General features: G+C 41.2%; 1 protein-coding gene across 8 annotated transcripts in view; it reads left to right on the forward strand.

Moving 5' to 3' along the window:
* Positions 1-2,600: 2,600 nt before the first annotated feature.
* Positions 2,601-20,323, forward strand: part of SORBS2 (sorbin and SH3 domain containing 2) — a 382,944-nt gene continuing 365,221 nt past the window's right edge. For 2 of the 8 annotated variants that reach the window (XM_089669587.1, XM_089669588.1), the window contains exon 1: positions 2,601-3,135. The gene's annotated coding sequence lies outside the window, so the exon portion shown is untranslated. The remainder of the gene's footprint in view (positions 3,136-20,323) is intronic. The other 6 variants (XM_089669590.1, XM_089669591.1, XM_089669592.1 and 3 more) reach the window with 6 other exon arrangements.

Raw genomic sequence — 20,323 nt, forward strand, 5'->3', positions numbered from 1 at the left:
TTATGCGTGAAGGTAAAAAACCTTCTCTCTGCAGCATCCCCCCCAGCCCCCCTAATACTCACCTAAGCCCCCTCTCAATCCAACGATGTGCACTGGAGTCACGGCTATCCCAGGACTCCCTCTCCTCACTGGCTGAGACAGCAGCAGGAGCCAATGGCAATCACAGCCAGCGAGCCAATGAGAAGAGAGAGGGGGCGGTACTGAGCCACGGCTCTGTGTGTGGACACACGGTGCAGTGACTGGGGAGTGCACATGCTTGGGTGACCCCATAGTAAGCTGCTTGCTGTGGGGCACCCAAGAGGTGGGAGGGACCAGGAGCACCGGCGGGAGACCAGAGAAAAAGAAGATCCGGGCTGCTCTTTGCAAAACCACTGCACACAGCAGGTAACTATAGACATGTTTGTTTGTTTGTTTTAAAAACAACAACAAATATAAACCTTTAGAATACTTTAACAACGACTGTATAAGGTTACCAGATTTCTAAAACGAAATCTAGACACACCTTGCTGTCCCTGCCCACTGTTACACACCCACACAATCACATCCCCATCTGTGCTCTCTGGGAAGAGGAATGACATTGTGTACCAGGCAATTGAGAGGGGAAGGCCAAATTGCACTGCCAGTGTGGAGGCTTCAAGGTGTATGGTTAAATACAATCAAGCTTGTGTAATGCACAGAGTGCAGCAGCTGGGAGTGAGCAGCACACAGACTGCAAATGTCAGGACTGCAAAACACATAGAATACAGGGACAGGAGTAAGTAATGAACAGAGTACAGGGGTCAAGAGTGAGTACTGCAGAGTGTAGGGGTCAGGGGTAAGTAATGCACAAAGTACAGTGGTTAGGAGTAAGTAATGCATAGCATGCAGGGATGAGGAGTAAGTAATATGCAGAGTGCAGGGCAAAGGAGCAAGTATTGCACAGAGTACAGGGGTCAATAGTACATAATGCACAGAAAGCAGGGGTCAGGAGTAGGTAATACACAGAGTGCAGGGTTAAGAAGTAATGCACAGTGTGCAGGGGTCAGGAGTATGTAATGCACAGAGTACAGGGCTCAGGAGTAAGGAATGCACATGCAACAAGGGTCAAGAGTACGCAATACACAGAGTTCAGGAGTCAGGAGTAAATAATACACCGAGTGAAGGGAACAGGGGTAAGTAATGCCAAAAGTTCAGAGGTCAGGCGTAAGTAATGCACAGTGTGCAGGGGTCAGAAGTATGTAATGCACAGAGTTCAGGGGTCAGGAGTACGTAATGCACAGAGTTCAGGGTTCAGGAGTAAGTAATACACAGAATGAAGGGACCAGGGGTAAGTAATGCCAAAAGTTCAGAGGTCAGGAGTAAGTAATGCACAGTGTGCAGGGGTCAGAAGTATGTAATGCACAGTGTGCAGGGGTCGGGAGTATGTAATGCACAGAGTTCAGGGGTCAGGAGTACATAAAGCACAGAGTTCAGGGGTCAGGAGGAAGTAATGCACAGTGTGCAGGGGTCAGGAGTATGTAGTGCACAGAGTTCAGGAGTACGTAGTGCACAGAGTTCAGGGGTCAGGAGTACATAATGCACAGAGTTCAGGGGTCAGGAGGAAGTAATGCACAGTGTGCATGGGTCAGGAGTATGTAATGCACAGTGTGCAGCTGTCAGGAGTATGTAATACACAGAGTTTAGGGGTCAGGAGTAAGTAATGCACAGTGTGCAGGGGTCAGGAGTATGTAGTGCACAGAGTTCAGGGGTCAGGAGGAAGTAATGCACAGTGTGCAGGGGTCAGGAGTATGTAATGCAAAGTGTGCAGGGGTCAGGAGTATGTAATGCACAGAGTTCAGGGGTCAGGAGTTAGTAATGCACAGTGTGCAGGGGTGAGTTAGTAATGCACAGTGTGCAGGTGTCAGGAGTATGTAATCCAGAGTTCAGGTGTCAGGAGTAATGCAGTGTGCAGGGGTTAGGGATACATATTACACCAAGTGCAGGTGTCAGGAGTAAATATTACACATGGAAAGGTCAAGAGCAAATAAGGCACAAAGTGCCTTCCAAGAAAAAATGGCCACCTCCTTCCACTACAATCATAGACTTTGAGCTGCTGTCAGCGGAGCTGGACGCTGCACCCCTTGCCTCCAAGACACATGAAATGTCTGCGATTGAATACACAGGGGTTGGATGTCCCAGTGGGCAAAGGCCCTGGTTGTACCACTCAGTAAAATGCATATTAAGGTAAAGCACACACCAAAGCATTCCTGAAAACCCCCGTGGATGATTCTGCCCACCAGAGGCCACCCAGAATCAGTTCTGGATACACTGGCCCTTTAATAGTCAATCATTTCACTTGCCAGTCACAACATGCTTTGCTAACAAGTAAACAGAAGCAATTGTTATAATGCAGCTAAACATGAAAAACATTGTAACCTAGAAGAGGTCTTATGAGCAACACAAGTAACCAGTTCAGGAAAATGTGAGTGTGTAGGAAGGGGTGTGGAGGGTGTCATCATTTTGTATGCTGTCACCTCCACACTGCACGGATAAAGCTGCCTGTAATTGAAAGAATTGCCCTGCACATGGTCAGCCATGCTTGCTGTGTAAGCCTGTCTGTTGGCTGTTGCTATAGCTACCAAAAGCCAGTGCAACCCAATGAGCTCAGTGCAGCACTGCTGAAAGGACCAGCCATCTTTCTCCCGGGAGCAGTGTGCCTGTGTGTTCATACGGCTCTAGTCCTGATTTCTAGAGAAGGGAGGAAAACACACATTGCAGGATCCAGGGCAAGACAACAAGGAAGACTGAGCTGCAGGGGAATGGCTGCAATGCTGCCTGTGGATGGCTGAGCACTGCTCCTTCCCTGAGCTCATCTCACAACATGGAATGCAGGCTGATCATGCTCTGTATCCTTTATCAGGCGCTGGAAGAGCTTTGTTGGATAGGAAAGCAAGGTTCCCCTGCAACCTTATCTCCACTGCTCATTGCTAGCTGATCACAAGGGAAGCTTAGTGACCCTAACAAAGGGTGCTGCCCTCTCTCTAAGCTGGGCTTTTTTTTTCTTTTTTTAATACAAGAAGACAGCAGTGCTGGAGGAGCAGGTGTACTTCACATTGTAGGCTGGACACTTCCACCCCAAGCCTGCCATTGGAAAGGACTGCTGATCACCTGTACAAGGTAAGAGACATTCAACATGTACATGATGTTACAATACTATATTGGGGGGCATATATATATAGTAAAAATATATTAATTCAAAAACTTTACACACACACACACACACACACACATATATATATATATATATATATATATATATATATATACTGTATATATATATATATATATATAAAATTTGATTTAATATATTTTTGCTATATATTTATATGTCATATATATATATTTATATATTTATATAATTTTATATATTTCTACTATATATATAAATCACATATATATAGATACATATATATATATATATATATATATATATATATATACACACACACACTGTATGTATGATTTTGGTTTCATATATTTTAATATTATTTTTCATATATTAATTTATATTTTAATTTTATATAATATCAAATATAATATATATTTTGGAATAATATATACAGTTTATATATATATATATAAACAAAAATACATTTAACATAGAAATATCTAGAAATGTAATTTAATTTTCAAATTTCAATATATATTATTTATGATTAGCTGCATTGAACTGACCAGTTTTGAACCCAACAGTTACAATGTTATTGGTAAATTTTACATAATAACATAAAATAAATATTGAAAAACATTTTTCTGAAGGTCCCACTCACTTCTGGGCATCACGCTAGTGCACATTTTTTTGCACGACAGCATAGTGCACCTCATTCTTTTAAATGGGCAGCTCTGCATGCAAAAAAACGCGCCAAAGTAACTTTTTCACCTTTTTCGGGTGGTGAGCATCAAAACTGCTAGCCACGATTAGGCATATCATTAAGAATGAATGCATGTTTTTTGCATGTTCCAGGAATGTGCACAGAAACATGCGTGCATTTCAGAAATGCACAGGTGTGAATGGGGCTTTAAATTTTCCATCTTGAATAATAATAACGACTACTACTAATAATAAACACAACAATAAAATAATATTAACATATTTAGTAAACTGTTTTGTCATTGTTATTAAATTCCCTCTGATCTGCAGCAGGACAAATGCATGGCCTGTGTTGATGCTGCACATCTATAGGAGACAGCTATGAATTTGGTGCTAAGACAGGGAATGCCCAGGATGGAAGGCTGTTGTTTACTACAGGGTACTTGGCCTGTCTGATTGCTTCCTTCTCATTGTTGTGCTATCTAGGTCAGGTTGGCGGGTGGCATGTCTTTTATTCCAAGAAGGCATGTGTGTGCCCAGGCTAATAAAAGTTGGTAAATGATTTGCCATGTGCAGGTTAAAGGTACAGTGGCCAGCATGGCACGGGCAGAGGAGAGTTAAAAAGAAGCTTACACCCCATCAGCCAGCTCAGCACACCTACTGTTCTTAGCATGGAGTCAGGGCTGATAAATAGGCAGCCAGCTGGGAGTGGAGCCCATACAGTGTGATGCTATTACAGTATGCATATTTCCTCCAACAAAACAGGATCTATTACACAATGAACGCAGTCTGTTACTGCTGAGATATTCATAACCACAACACAGACCAACACCCACCGATAATTCATTTTCTTCCCTGAATGGGCTCTTAGGGACAGATCGGCTTTCACTATTGCTAAAGGTCAATAGGCAACAGAGACACTTTATCAGCTGATGTTGAAATATCAAAGATACAATAAGAGCAGGAGCTGAATGCCGGGCACAAGCACTTGGCATGGTCCTAATCGGAAGGGAGAAAGGTGCTGCGTTGGTTCAGTTCTGGTTTATTCTCAAAGCAAACACCTCTGATTTGTTACATTACTGTTTATGAATATCAATGTATCCATACAGCCCTGGCATCTGCTTTTTAATTGCCGAATATATATTATGAGGTCAAACAATGAGACTCCTGCTATGATCACAATATGCATACTGACAGTCACAGCCATATTCTTTCAATAAACTTTATTAATCACCTCCTCTGTGCACAGAAACATACAATGACAGTTTTCTGGGCTAGCATCCCTGTAAATATGCACATTCATATATCTTTGTGTTTTAGCTCAACCTTTTAATTTGGCATTTGGTCATTCTACTTGGGAATTGGGTGTTTTAATGAGTGCAGTACTCTTTATTTCTATTATGCACTGGGGAGCTATTGATTTTTGTTTTCATCTATTGTTATCCCTTCCCCCCTCCTATAATATTGAATGTTACTATGCACATACTGTACCATCATTCTAGTAGAGCAGCGGACATACACATGGGTGCAATGTAGATGATGTGGATGTATGTTCTCAGGGTCTGCAATTACTAGAAATATAAGCCAGTAGAGTTGGGAATCTATGTTACTACAGATAAGGATGTAAAAACATAATGACACTGGGTGTGTATGGATCAGTAGGCTTTTTATTGCAATTTATTCTTCGGGAAGGTGATTGAAGATTATCTGAGGTGACTTTAAATGACAGACACAAGGCCCACCCAGGATTATGTCAGTGTGGCTGCTCATGCTACATGTCTTCACCGCCTCCCCTTCTTATAGGAATTATCAATGACAGCAGAGAAATGTTATTGCAGTAAGGCTAGAAAACATTGCCTTTAAGAATCCTCTAAGAGCTGCTTTGTGCCACTCTTTAGAATGATTCAGCGCTCAGTTATTTTTTTATCAACTGTTTTATTGGTACTCCTTTGTAGCAAAGTATTTAAATAATCAGGAAAGCCTTTGATGGAAAACAGAATATGTTATTAAATTCTGGTTCTTCTTGTAGTTTGCTTTATATGTTTACAGTAATATTACATTTGTTGCTTTATTATGTGCCTTATATTCCATAATTTCTCACAGATATTTAAAAGCGTAATGGCAGTTAGAACAGAGGCCTTATTTTAAACATTAGAACAGAACTTTTAAGTTACTTTGATATTTTGAAATCTTCTCTGCAGGGTGGATTTAATTTAAATCAAGTTGATTTAAATCACAATTTAAATCACAATTTAAATCACTAGTGAAAAGGCTCAATTTAAATCATAATTTTTAAACAGCAGTTGTCATCTCTGTCCCGCAGTGGCTCCTCCTTTGTCCCGCTGTTGACTCACCGACAGTCCCATTCACTTTAATGGGACGGCTGGTGATGCGGCAGTGACACAACAAAGTGAGGGACGTGGCGGCAGCAAGTGAGTGGATGCCCCCTAACAGGTGCTGCCATGATGGATCTAAAATGACAGGTGCTCTTTAAATGTAAGGAATCCAACTCATTCTTGCTGGTAGTTAGAATATTTAATATTCGCAAACCAAATGAAGGTTTCCTTTTTAGAATAATAAGCTATCAGGTTAGTAAAACAGCGATATCAGAACCAATTTTAGGTTAATAACACATAATTGAAGGGCTACTCAAATTCTTTTATTACATGTTTTTGCTCATGGTTACTGTGAAATTCTGTGGCTGCATCAATGCATTGCATGTTATCTCAGCTTGCAGAGCTTGGATTCATTGAATGAATTTACCAAAAATGTAAATATTGCAGAATATACAGCCTCATGCTACATAACTAAGCTCTATTTCATGCTGAATAAACTAAACTATTATTGTATCTTAAATAGAAAACTACCTTTAGATAGATTTTTACTCCAAAAGCATTTTATTAAAATAAATTTGATAAAAATCAAAAAAATCAGTTTTAAATAAAAAAAGTCTGATTTTTATTTATTTTTTTAAAAATCAGCAATTTTTATCCACCCTGCTTCTCTACAAACTCCTGTTTAGTTTCTAAACTAATACCATTTTCCTTTGAAAGAATTGCATTGAGTACAGAGGAGGTAAATTCAAAATTATGCAATGTGTGAACATCTGTACACTTTGGTTTAAAGAAATTAGACACCGCTGGTCATGTATTGGGTAGGCATGGCACAAGCACTTGGCATGGTCCTAATAGGAAGGGAGAAAGGTGCAGTTGATTCAGTTATGGTTAATTCTCTAAACAAACACTTCTGATTTGTTAAATTAGTGTTTGTGAATATCAATGTATCCATACAGCACTGGCATCTGCTCTTTAATTGCTTAATATATAGTAAGCAATGTATTGGGTAGGACTGGGTATCTCACAACATCAAGGAGGTATAACTGAGCTACCAGTAGCAGCTACTAATAGTAATGGTTATAGTGGTGGCAAGAAATGCTTTCAAACTCGTATGGAACTGGGGTTGAAGGGAGAAGAGGTAGGGAGGAGATAAGGGGAGAATGTCAGGGAAGAGTGAAATTCAAGATATAGGAACCCCACCAACCAGTGTTTAGGGTTCCCAGAGGGTCTCATCGAAGCCTGGGGGGAGAAGGTCTATCCATGGGCACCATAACATTGTGCATTTGAGCAGTGGTGTATTTATGTTTTGTGCTGCCCTAGGCAACACAAAAATCGGACCCCCTCCCCTTTCCTGCAGAGAGAGCCTGGCACAAGCCAACATCTCCCCAACCCCAGACCCCATACACCCACCACTGACATCCCCCCCCAAGTGAGAGAGAGAAGGACACTCACCTCCACAGCTCTAGACATCCCCAGGAACGAGAGTCAGGCTCTGCATACACCCTCAAGCAGCCCACAATGCCTCTCAGATCCCACCTTGTCCCTTCTTTTGGGGGGCTCCACCCCACGCCCCTGGAAAATGCTGCCCTAGGCAAACACCTTGTTTGCTTTATGGTAAATACACTCCTGCATTTGGGTATTTTATCTTGTATAGTTGCCTCAATATTCAATGAACCATTATACTATTTTTGGTCTCCAACCAATAACATTTTCAATTTACTGCACCGTGAAACCAGCATCATATTAGACCCAGTCCCATCCTCCTCTTCCTGAATGGATCTGTCCACCTCTTGCTTCACAACATAATCCCACACATTAAGGCCTCATGCACACAGGGAGTTTTTGCAGCCACTTTTAGGGGTGTCAGGCATTTTTTTTTTTACAGCTTCCAAACATCCCTCCATGTTATCCATGCAGACATAAATAGAAGCTTTTAGTAACAGGGGCTTTTAGGAGCTGTATGAAAAAAAACCCACTGCCAGTGCGTCCGGGAGCAGCAGCATTTTGGCAGAAAAAAACAATTGACAGGTCTAAATGCGCTTAAATGTTAAGCGTTAACACTAGGTGCATTTAATTCTTGAGCATTAATTAAATTAAAATTCATTTTACAATAAAATGAATTACCACCCAAGTACTTGATGCCTGTAAGGGCCGGTTCACACCATAGAAACACAGTCCAGATGCGTTTCTGTATGCGTGTTTTTGATGCATTCCGGTGCGTTGTTGATGCCTTCCTGTTCATGTTTTCCCCTCTCTGTTTCTTCAATTAAATAAGAACGTGTATTCCAGTGGGTTTAGGTGTGTTCCAGTGCTTTTTGGTGCATCTTTGACGCATTGTACTGCGTTCCAGTACAGGTCAGTACAGAAAAAATGCCGCATATTCTACTTTTTTTCTAGAATTGGAACGCCCTGAAACTGACCGCACCGGTGTGAACTATGCCATTGGAAACTATGTAACTTACCATCAATGCGTTTTTGATGCAGAAAAACCCCAACACTGGACTACATGCGGTGTGAACTGACCCTTAATGCGCCTAAATGCTTGCAAAAGCATTAGATACTTTTATAAGCGTAAGGCATCTTTTTCTGCCAAAATGCTAGTGCCAAGAGGAGGAGCATTTTTAAAACATCCTATGTGCATGAGGCCTTATTGCCAGCATGTAGCTTTCCTCTATTTATGTTGCTCACATGATGAAGAGGCTGGAGGAGACATTATGACAACTCCCTGACAAAGTGAAATCTGAACTCTGGCTTCCCAATGAGTGACGTAGGCATTTAGCAGGCACAAAAGTTACCACCAGACTTGACCTGGTAAAATAATGACTAATCACTGACTCAGCGCAGTCCCAATCCATGGACAAGGCAATTTGTCTTATGACCTGTTCAGTACACACCACGGCACTACGGACATTAACCACATTTGTTTCCACCGCACACACTATACCTCGACACACTGAATAAATGCGAACAGAAAGTCATTTTGTGACATTAAAATAAATTTTAGAAAACTTTGTGATGTCCTGTAATCAGCACATCAGCACTGTGTACTCCACAGTGGCCATATAACAACGTGTTACTTATAGACATTTTAGAATTTTGCAACATTTCATAGATTGAAAGCTCTAACGAGCAGGGCCCTGCGATTCCTCCTGTACTGAATTGTATAGTAACTGTACTGTCTGCCCTCATGTTGTAAAATGCTGCGCAAACTGTTGGCGCTATTTAAATCCTGTATAATAATAATAGAGGGCAGCACAGTGGCTAAGTGGTTAGCACTTCTGCCTATTAGCACTAGGGTCGTTGGTTCTAATCCCAACCACAGCACCACCTGCATGGAGTTTGCATGTTCCCCCTGTGCTTGCGTGGGTTTCCTCCAGGTGCTCCGTATTCCTCCCACACTACAAATACATGCTGGTAGGTTAATTGGCTCCTGTCTAAATTTACCCTAATATGTGTATGTATGAAGGTGAGTTAGGAACCTTAGATTGTAAACTCCTTGAGGGCAGGGACTGATATGAATGATCTGTAAAATGTTGTGCAAATCGTAATGAAAAAAAAAATTAATAATCTGTGGCTAGAACAGCAAATCCTCACCCACATCTGTATCTGCAAATACTGTCATTTAAGTCATTCTCTCAGCAGCTCAGCTCAACCAATTCTCCCTCCCAGCATTTTGCCTTCCAACCCTTAAATCTCTAATGTAAAAACAGAGCAGGAGAGCTGCAGAGGGAACTAATTTCAATTATCTCTGATGTCAACTTTGAGGATGAATTGCTGCACAGTACAATCAACTATATGGGCTCATTCACAGCTTTAAGATTTGTAAAGAACGTCTGCTGCTTTTAACTCTGGAATGGTTGACATGTAGTTTTCACGGGGATGGGTACTTACCCCTGGAAAAAGAGGCACTGCACTTGGGGCCAAGCACCCACCCTTGCATTCCTGTCAAACTCAGCTATGCAGGTGAGTTCATACAATCGAAGCACACCCATTCACTTTTTAAGGGCTGCCTGCACACAGGTCAGCCCTAGAACAAAAAGTAAAACAATTGGTTGTTCACACTGTATGGGGCTGAATGCCTGTATGAATGAGCCCTTAAAGAAGAGTTACAGCCTTTTTACAAAAACTGTAGTTGCTGACTTTTAATAAACACACGCTTACCTGTCCCAGGGCCCAGAGATGTGCTCACTATGCCGTCCCTTCTCTCCTTCTTGTCTCCACGGTGCCAGCATCTCACCTGTGGGCACCAGTCTGTGACAGCTTGCGGCCTCACAGCTGGGGGCCCATTGCGCATGCCCGGGTCGCACTGCACATCCTGATTGGTCCGGCAGTCTTCTGGGACCTGTGAAAGTTCCCAGGAGACTGCGGGAGGAAGGAGGAGGCCAAACTTCCAGCTCACTTTGCCGCGGCGAACCGAGCCAGAAGTGGGAGCGGGTACCTGTCAAAACCAGGTACCCACTCCCCCCCATAAGGTGCCAAATATGGCAGTGAATGGGGGGGGGGGGAGGCAAACAAGTGTAGCTTACACTTTTGGGTGGAACACCACTTTAAGGTTGTTGAAAGCTTGGTTTAAAACTTATTTACAGCTTGTTAAGAATATTTAAATGCTATTTACAATATGGTCATGGCTTCACATTAAAAACCTAAAACCTGAGCAATTGCAAGTGATCATATGATAAAAAAGTAAAAAAGCAGGGATCCTCTTTAGTGAAACTGCATGCCAAACCATTCCAGAGCTATAGCCAGGAGAAGTTCTGAATCTTAAAACTGAACTCAGTGAAAAAAATAAATAATCTACATATATACCTCAATAGCCACGAAAGGATATCAATCCATTTTGTGTGCACCCAGTATTTTTGCAAACCCAGATATTGCCTTGTAACAGAAGCAGTGACTTTACCACTGCACTGTACATAGTCTGTGCAGAGAACAGAATTGTGTAACGGACCCAACAGTCTCCACCCATTCCAGGCTGGCTGCAGAAAACTACAGGAGGGGCAGATATAGGACCAGGCACCCTGCACAAGGAGAGAGTGATCAGTGTTATTACACAGAGGCGAAGTATCACACTGGATTATTGCACAGATCTGGAAGAAACACACAAAGCACACCAAGATTCAAGTAAGGACAAGCCTCTTATATTTAGATGGTATTTACTTATTCTGGAGTTCAGTTTTAGTTTTTCACATAAATGCCAAGCTTGCTTTGTCTTCCAAATCTCTTTATTGGTATGTGACATTGAATGGCATCCTAATCAACTAACAGTGAGACTTAGGAGTCAGGCGGCGGCATGGCCAATCTGGACTTTTACAGGGAAAATCACAATGTTCATATAACTTCAGCAGCTTATCTCTCTGAATGTAGCAATTGCTTTTACTATACGTTACCTTTGCTTTTGCATTTTTCACAAAGTTTGACCAGGTTAAAAAGTTAAGTTTATGCTAAAAAAAAACTTGGAGAACTTGGTGAAATACATTAAGTCATTGTCATTTAACTTCACTTTTTATTTAGATCTTCATGTTTCAATTTTTTTCATAAAAGCATGTCAGTAGATGACCAGCCTCAGATGAGCATAAAATGTGTTAATGTTCACTTGTAGGAGTTACAATCTGCCAATATTTATAGCTGTGACATAATTATTATTCCCCATATGGGTTGCTTTTATGCCACTTTACTAATAAGATATTACATAGGATAAAAGTGACCTACTAATCAGTTATTTTGTGATGCAGCATGTAGAAAATAATAGTAATTGTTGTCAAGTTACAAGCTATCATAAATGTTACTGGTTTACAAACTTTCTACTTCTAGAAGATGAGCATTAGAGATGAGCGAATCGAACTAGGCGAACCGGAATTCGAGTCGAATTTCAGGAAATATTCGATTCGTGTCGAAACCGAAATTTTGCCTACTTCGGGTGCGCGAATCGAACATTTCCCGATCAGCCGGCAAAAGTGTCCCTGCAGTGAGCTCCGCTATTTCTGACAGTTCTCTGACAGAAGGAACACATGTTTAGCGGTTGAAACATTGTATCTATTAGTTTACATTTAGGATACAGATGTTTCAACCACTGTACATGTGAAGAAGTTGTGAGAGAACTGTCAGAAATAGAGGAACTCTGCACATACACTTTTTGCCGGCTTGGAATTATTCTTCTTTTCATCCTACTTCTTCTTCTTCTTCATCCTCAGAAGAAGAGGATGAGGATGAGGATGAAGAAGAAGAAGAAGAAGAAGAAGAAGAAGAAGAAGTAGGATGAAAAGAAGAATAATTCCAAGCCGGCAAAAAGTGTATGTGCAGAGTTCCTCTATTTCTGACAGTTCTCTCACAGCTTCTTCACATGTACAGCGGTTGAAACATCTGTATCCTAAATGGAAACTAATAGATACAATTTGTATCTATTAGTTTCCATTTAGGATACAGATATTTCAACCGCTGTACATGTGAAGAAGCTGTGAGAGAACTGTCAGAAATAGAGGAACTCTGCACATACACTTTTTGCCGGCTTGGAATTATTCTTCTTTTCATTCTTCTTCTTCTTCCTCATCCTCATCCTCATCCTCATCCTCTTCTTCTGAGGATGAGGATGAAGAAGAAGAAGAAGAAGAAGAAGTAGGATGAAAAGAAGAATAATTCCAAGCCGGCAAAAAGTGTATGTGCAGAGTTCCTCTATTCTGCAGATACACTTAGAGGAGCTCTGCAGATACACTTAGAGGAGCTCTGCACATACACTTTTTGCCGGCTTGGAATTAATCTTATTTTCATCCTACTTCTTCTTCTTCTTCTTCTTCTTCTTCATCCTCATCCTCAGAAGAAGAAGAGGATGAGGATGAGGATGAAGAAGAAGAAGAAGAAGTAGGATGAAAATAAGAATAATTCCAAACCGGAAAAAAGTGTATGTGCAGAGCTCCTCTAAGTGTATCTGCAGAGCTCCTCTAAGTGTATCTGCAGAATAGAGGAACTCTGCACATACACTTTTTGCCGGAAACCGCTGTATGGAGTGAATGTCCCAAAACTGTCAGAAATAGACTATTTATGACAGTTCTGGGACATTCACTGCATACAGCTGTTTTAACCGCTGTATGGAGGGAATGTCATGGAACTGTCAGAAATAGACTATTAATGACAGTTCTGGGACTGTCCTTCAATGCAGCGGTTGAAACATTGTATGTATTTGTTTCCATAAATGGATCCATTTATGGAAACAAATACATACAATGTTTCAACCGCTGTATGGAAGGACAGTCCCACAACTGTCATTAATAGTCTATTTCTGACAGTTCCATGACATTCCCTCCATACAGCGGTTAAAACAGCTGTATGGAGTGAATGTCCCAGATCTATCAGAAATAGACTATTTATGACAGTTCTGGGACATTCACTGCATACAGCTGTTTTAACCGCTGTATGGAGGGAATGTCATGGAACTGTCAGAAATAGACTATTAATGACAGTTCTGGGACTGTCCTTCAATGCAGCGGTTGAAACATTGTATGTATTTGTTTCCATAAATGCATCCATTTATGGAAACAAATACATACAATGTTTCAACCGCTGCATGGAAGGACAGTCCCAGAACTGTCATTAATAGTCTATTTCTGACAGTTCCATGACATTCCCTCCATACAGCGGTTAAAACAGCTGTATGGAGTGAATGTCCCAGATCTATCAGAAATAGACTATTTATGACAGTTCTGGGACATTCACTGCATACAGCTGTTTTAACCGCTGTATGGAGGGAATGTCATGGAACTGTCAGAAATAGACTATTAATGACAGTTCTGGGACTGTCCTTCCATGCAGCGGTTGAAACATTGTATGTATTTGTTTCCATAAATGGATCCATTTATGGAAACAAATACATACAATGTTTCAACCGCTGTATGGAAGGACAGTCCCACAACTGTCATTAATAGTCTATTTCTGACAGTTCCATGACATTCCCTCCATACAGCGGTTAAAACAGCTGTATGGAGTGAATGTCCCAGATCTATCAGAAATAGACTATTTATGACAGTTCTGGGACATTCACTGCATACAGCTGTTTTAACCGCTGTATGGAGGGAATGTCATGGAACTGTCAGAAATAGACTATTAATGACAGTTCTGGGACTGTCCTTCAATGCAGCGGTTGAAACATTGTATGTATTTGTTTCCATAAATGGATCCATTTATGGAAACAAATACATACAATGTTTCAACCGCTGCATGGAAGGACAGTCCCAGAACTGTCATTAATAGTCTATTTCTGACAGTTCCATGACATTCCCTCCATACAGCGGTTAAAACAGCTGTATGGAGTGAATGTCCCAGATCTATCAGAAATAGACTATTTATGACAGTTCTGGGACATTCACTGCATACAGCTGTTTTAACCGCTGTATGGAGGGAATGTCATGGAACTGTCAGAAATAGACTATTAATGACAGTTCTGGGACTGTCCTTCAATGCAGCGGTTGAAACATTGTATGTATTTGTTTCCATAAATGGATCCATTTATGGAAACAAATACATACAATGTTTCAACCGCTGCATGGAAGGACAGTCCCAGAACTGTCATTAATAGTCTATTTCTGACAGTTCCATGACATTCCCTCCATACAGCGGTTAAAACAGCTGTATGGAGTGAATGTCCCAGATCTATCAGAAATAGACTATTTATGACAGTTCTGGGACATTCACTGCATACAGCTGTTTTAACCGCTGTATGGAGGGAATGTCATGGAACTGTCAGAAATAGACTATTAATGACAGTTCTGGGACTGTCCTTCAATGCAGCGGTTGAAACATTGTATGTATTTGTTTCCATAAATGCATCCATTTATGGAAACAAATACATACAATGTTTCAACCGCTGCATGGAAGGACAGTCCCAGAACTGTCATTAATAGTCTATTTCTGACAGTTCCATGACATTCCCTCCATACAGCGGTTAAAACAGCTGTATGGAGTGAATGTCCCAGATCTATCAGAAATAGACTATTTATGACAGTTCTGGGACATTCACTGCATACAGCTGTTTTAACCGCTGTATGGAGGGAATGTCATGGAACTGTCAGAAATAGACTATTAATGACAGTTCTGGGACTGTCCTTCCATGCAGCGGTTGAAACATTGTATGTATTTGTTTCCATAAATGGATCCATTTATGGAAACAAATACATACAATGTTTCAACCGCTGTATGGAAGGACAGTCCCACAACTGTCATTAATAGTCTATTTCTGACAGTTCCATGACATTCCCTCCATACAGCGGTTAAAACAGCTGTATGGAGTGAATGTCCCAGATCTATCAGAAATAGACTATTTATGACAGTTCTGGGACATTCACTGCATACAGCTGTTTTAACCGCTGTATGGAGGGAATGTCATGGAACTGTCAGAAATAGACTATTAATGACAGTTCTGGGACTGTCCTTCAATGCAGCGGTTGAAACATTGTATGTATTTGTTTCCATAAATGGATCCATTTATGGAAACAAATACATACAATGTTTCAACCGCTGCATGGAAGGACAGTCCCAGAACTGTCATTAATAGTCTATTTCTGACAGTTCCATGACATTCCCTCCATACAGCGGTTAAAACAGCTGTATGGAGTGAATGTCCCAGATCTATCAGAAATAGACTATTTATGACAGTTCTGGGACATTCACTGCATACAGCTGTTTTAACCGCTGTATGGAGGGAATGTCATGGAACTGTCAGAAATAGACTATTAATGACAGTTCTGGGACTGTCCTTCAATGCAGCGGTTGAAACATTGTATGTATTTGTTTCCATAAATGGATCCATTTATGGAAACAAATACATACAATGTTTCAACCGCTGCATGGAAGGACAGTCCCAGAACTGTCATTAATAGTCTATTTCTGACAGTTCCATGACATTCCCTCCATACAGCGGTTAAAACAGCTGTATGGAGTGAATGTCCCAGATCTATCAGAAATAGACTATTTATGACAGTTCTGGGACATTCACTGCATACAGCTGTTTTAACCGCTGTATGGAGGGAATGTCATGGAACTGTCAGAAATAGACTATTAATGACAGTTCTGGGACTGTCCTTCCATGCAGCGGTTGAAACATTGTATGTATTTGTTTCCATAAATGCATCCATTTATGGAAACAAATACATACAATGTTTCAACCGCTGCATGGAAGGACAGTCCCAGAACTGTCATTAATAGTCTATTTCTGACAGTTCCATGACATTCCCTCCATACAGCGGTTAAAACAGCTGTATGGAGTGAATGTCCCAGATCTATCAGAAATAGACTATTTATGACAGTTCTGGGACATTCACTGCATACAGCTGTTTTAACCGCTGTATGGAGGGAATGTCATGGAACTGTCAGAAATAGACTATTAATGACAGTTCTGGGACTGTCCTTCCATGCAGCGGTTGAAACATTGTATGTATTTGTTTCCATAAATGGATCCATTTATGGAAACAAATACATACAATGTTTCAACCGCTGTATGGAAGGACAGTCCCACAACTGTCATTAATAGTCTATTTCTGACAGTTCCATGACATTCCCTCCATACAGCGGTTAAAACAGCTGTATGGAGTGAATGTCCCAGATCTATCAGAAATAGACTATTTATGACAGTTCTGGGACATTCACTGCATACAGCTGTTTTAACCGCTGTATGGAGGGAATGTCATGGAACTGTCAGAAATAGACTATTAATGACAGTTCTGGGACTGTCCTTCCATGCAGCGGTTGAAACATTGTATGTATTTGTTTCCATAAATGGATCCATTTATGGAAACAAATACATACAATGTTTCAACCGCTGTATGGAAGGACAGTCCCACAACTGTCATTAATAGTCTATTTCTGACAGTTCCATGACATTCCCTCCATACAGCGGTTAAAACAGCTGTATGGAGTGAATGTCCCAGATCTATCAGAAATAGACTATTTATGACAGTTCTGGGACATTCACTGCATACAGCTGTTTTAACCGCTGTATGGAGGGAATGTCATGGAACTGTCAGAAATAGACTATTAATGACAGTTCTGGGACTGTCCTTCAATGCAGCGGTTGAAACATTGTATGTATTTGTTTCCATAAATGGATCCATTTATGGAAACAAATACATACAATGTTTCAACCGCTGCATGGAAGGACAGTCCCAGAACTGTCATTAATAGTCTATTTCTGACAGTTCCATGACATTCCCTCCATACAGCGGTTAAAACAGCTGTATGGAGTGAATGTCCCAGATCTATCAGAAATAGACTATTTATGACAGTTCTGGGACATTCACTGCATACAGCTGTTTTAACCGCTGTATGGAGGGAATGTCATGGAACTGTCAGAAATAGACTATTAATGACAGTTCTGGGACTGTCCTTCAATGCAGCGGTTGAAACATTGTATGTAACCGCTGCATGGAAGGACAGTCCCAGAACTGTCATTAATAGTCTATTTCTGACAGTTCCATGACATTCCCTCCATACAGCGGTTAAAACAGCTGTATGGAGTGAATGTCCCAGATCTATCAGAAATAGACTATTTATGACAGTTCTGGGACATTCACTGCATACAGCTGTTTTAACCGCTGTATGGAGGGAATGTCATGGAACTGTCAGAAATAGACTATTAATGACAGTTCTGGGACTGTCCTTCAATGCAGCGGTTGAAACATTGTATGTATTTGTTTCCATAAATGGATCCATTTATGGAAACAAATACATACAATGTTTCAACCGCTGCATGGAAGGACAGTCCCAGAACTGTCATTAATAGTCTATTTCTGACAGTTCTATGACATTCCCTCCATACAGCGGTTGAAACCGCTGTATGGAGTGAATGTCCCAGAACTGTCAGAAATAGACAGAAACTGTCACAGAACTGTCCTTCTTCTCATCCTTCTCCTTCTTCTCATCCTTCTTCTCATCCTTCTTCTCATCCTTCTCCTTCTTCTCATCCTTCTCCTTCTTCTCATCCTTCTCCTTCTGCTCATCCTTCTTCTCATCCTTCTCCTTCTTCTCATCCTTCTCCTTCTCCTTCTTCTCATCCTTCTCCTTCTCCTTCTTCTCATCCTTCTCCTTCTCATCCTTCTCCTTCTCCTTCTCATCCTTCTCCTTCTTCTCATCCTTCTCCTTCTTCTCATCCTTCTCCTTCTCCTTCTTCTCATCCTTCTCCTTCTCCTTCTCATCCTTCTCCTTCTTCTCATCCTTCTCCTTCTCCTCATCCTTTTTCTTCTCATCCTTCTCCTTCTCCTTCTTCTCATCCTTCTCCTTCTTCTCATCCTTCTCCTTCTTCTCATCCTTCTCCTTCTTCTCATCCTTCTCCTTCTTCTCCTTCTTCTCATCATTCTCCTTCTTCTCATCCTTCTCCTTCTTCTCATCCTTCTCATCCTTCTTCTCATCCTTCTTCTTCTCATCCTTCTCCTTCTTCTCATCCTTCTCCTTCTCCTTCTTCTCATCCTTCTCCTTCTTCTCATCCTTCTCCTTCTCATCCTTCTCCTTCTTCTCTTCCTTCTCCTTCTTCTCATCCTTCTCCTTCTTCTCATCCTTCTTCTTCTCATCCTTCTCCTCCTTCTTCTCATCCTTCTTCTCATCCTTCTTCTTCTCATCCTTCTCCTTCTTCTCATCCTTCTCCTTCTCCTTCTTCTCATCCTTCTCCTTCTTCTCATCCTTCTCCTTCTTCTCATCCTTCTCCTTCTCATCCTTCTCCTTCTCCTTCTTCTCTTCCTTCTCCTTCTTCTCATCCTTCTCCTTCTTCTCATCCTTCTTCTTCTCATCCTTCTCCTCCTTCTTCTCATCCTTCTTCTCATCCTTCTTCTTCTCATCCTTCTCCTTCTTCTCATCCTTCTCCTTCTCCTTCTTCTCATCCTTCTCCTTCTTCTCATCCTTCTCCTTCTTCTCATCCTTCTCCTTCTTCTCATCCTTCTCCTTCTTCTCATCCTTCTCCTTCTCCTTCTTCTCTTCCTTCTCCTGCTTATCATCCTTCTCCTTCTTCTCATCATTCTCCTTCTTCTCATCCTTCTCCTTCTTCTCATCCTTCTTCTTCTCATCCTTTTCCTTCTTCTCATCCTTCTTCTTCTCATCCTTCTTCTTCTCATCCTTCTCCTTCTCATCCTTCTCTTTCTTCTCATCCTTCTCCTTCTCCTTCTTCTCATCCTTCTCCTTCTTCTCATCCTTCTCCTTCTCCTTCTTCTCATCCTTCTCCTTATTCTCAGCCTTCTTCTTCTCATCCTTCTCCTTCTCATCCTTCTCCTTCTTCTCATCCTTCTCCTTCTTCTCATCCTTCTCCTTCTTCTCATCCTTCTCCTTCTCCTTCTTCTCATCCTTCTCCTTCTCCTTCTTCTCATCCTTCTCCTTCTCCTTCTTCTCATCCTTCTCCTTCTTCTCATCCTTCTCCTTCTTCTCATCCTTCTCCTTCTCCTTCTTCTCATCCTTCTCCTTCTCCTTCTTCTCATCCTTCTCCTTCTCCTTCTCCTTCCTCATCTCCAAGGGCATTTAAATTAAAGGTACAGTGTTCTGCACTAATTTAAAGGCTCTCTGAAGCCTAGAAACCCTTTAAATAAGTCATCTTCGTAGCGGAGAAATTCGCATCGAATCGAATTTCACACTGGAATTCGCCGAATCAGCCGAATCGAATTTTTCATTTCTTCGCTCATCTCTAATGAGCATGTAGCTGGACTATGGACATTTACATATTCTTAACAGTGAATGGCTTACAAGCACACCCTCACTAACTACAGTAGCTGCTGGCAGTATGGAGCAATTCATCATCAAATTGCACAACAGAAAACACAGAAGTTATTTTATCAGTAGCTAAGTTCAATCTACTCCTCCTTCCCAGAGCATGTGCTATGTGTCTACATTATAGATTAAAATGCTGCCAAGTCACTGCTGTGGGGGGTTAGAGTGAGCATGGGTAGGGACTTAAAGTGGTTCTAAAGGCAGAAGGTTTTTTTTACCTTTTTTTTTCTTTTTTAAAAACCAGATCACTTCACCCTATATAAATCTGCCCTCCTAAAATACAATTCCTGCCTCCATGCTGCCAAGCAAACCTACTTTGTCTCTTTTATTAATACCTTGTCATCCAGTCCTCGTTGGCTCTTTGCTACCTTTAACTCTCTGCTTTGTCCCCCACCCCCTTTACCCACTAACTGCCCAAGAGATTGCCAAT

This window comes from Staurois parvus, unplaced genomic scaffold (genome assembly GCF_062004578.1).
Source record: "Staurois parvus isolate SC_StPar_1 unplaced genomic scaffold, SC_StPar_1.0 ptg000080l, whole genome shotgun sequence".
In the NCBI taxonomy this organism is placed as follows: Eukaryota; Metazoa; Chordata; class Amphibia; order Anura; family Ranidae; genus Staurois; species Staurois parvus.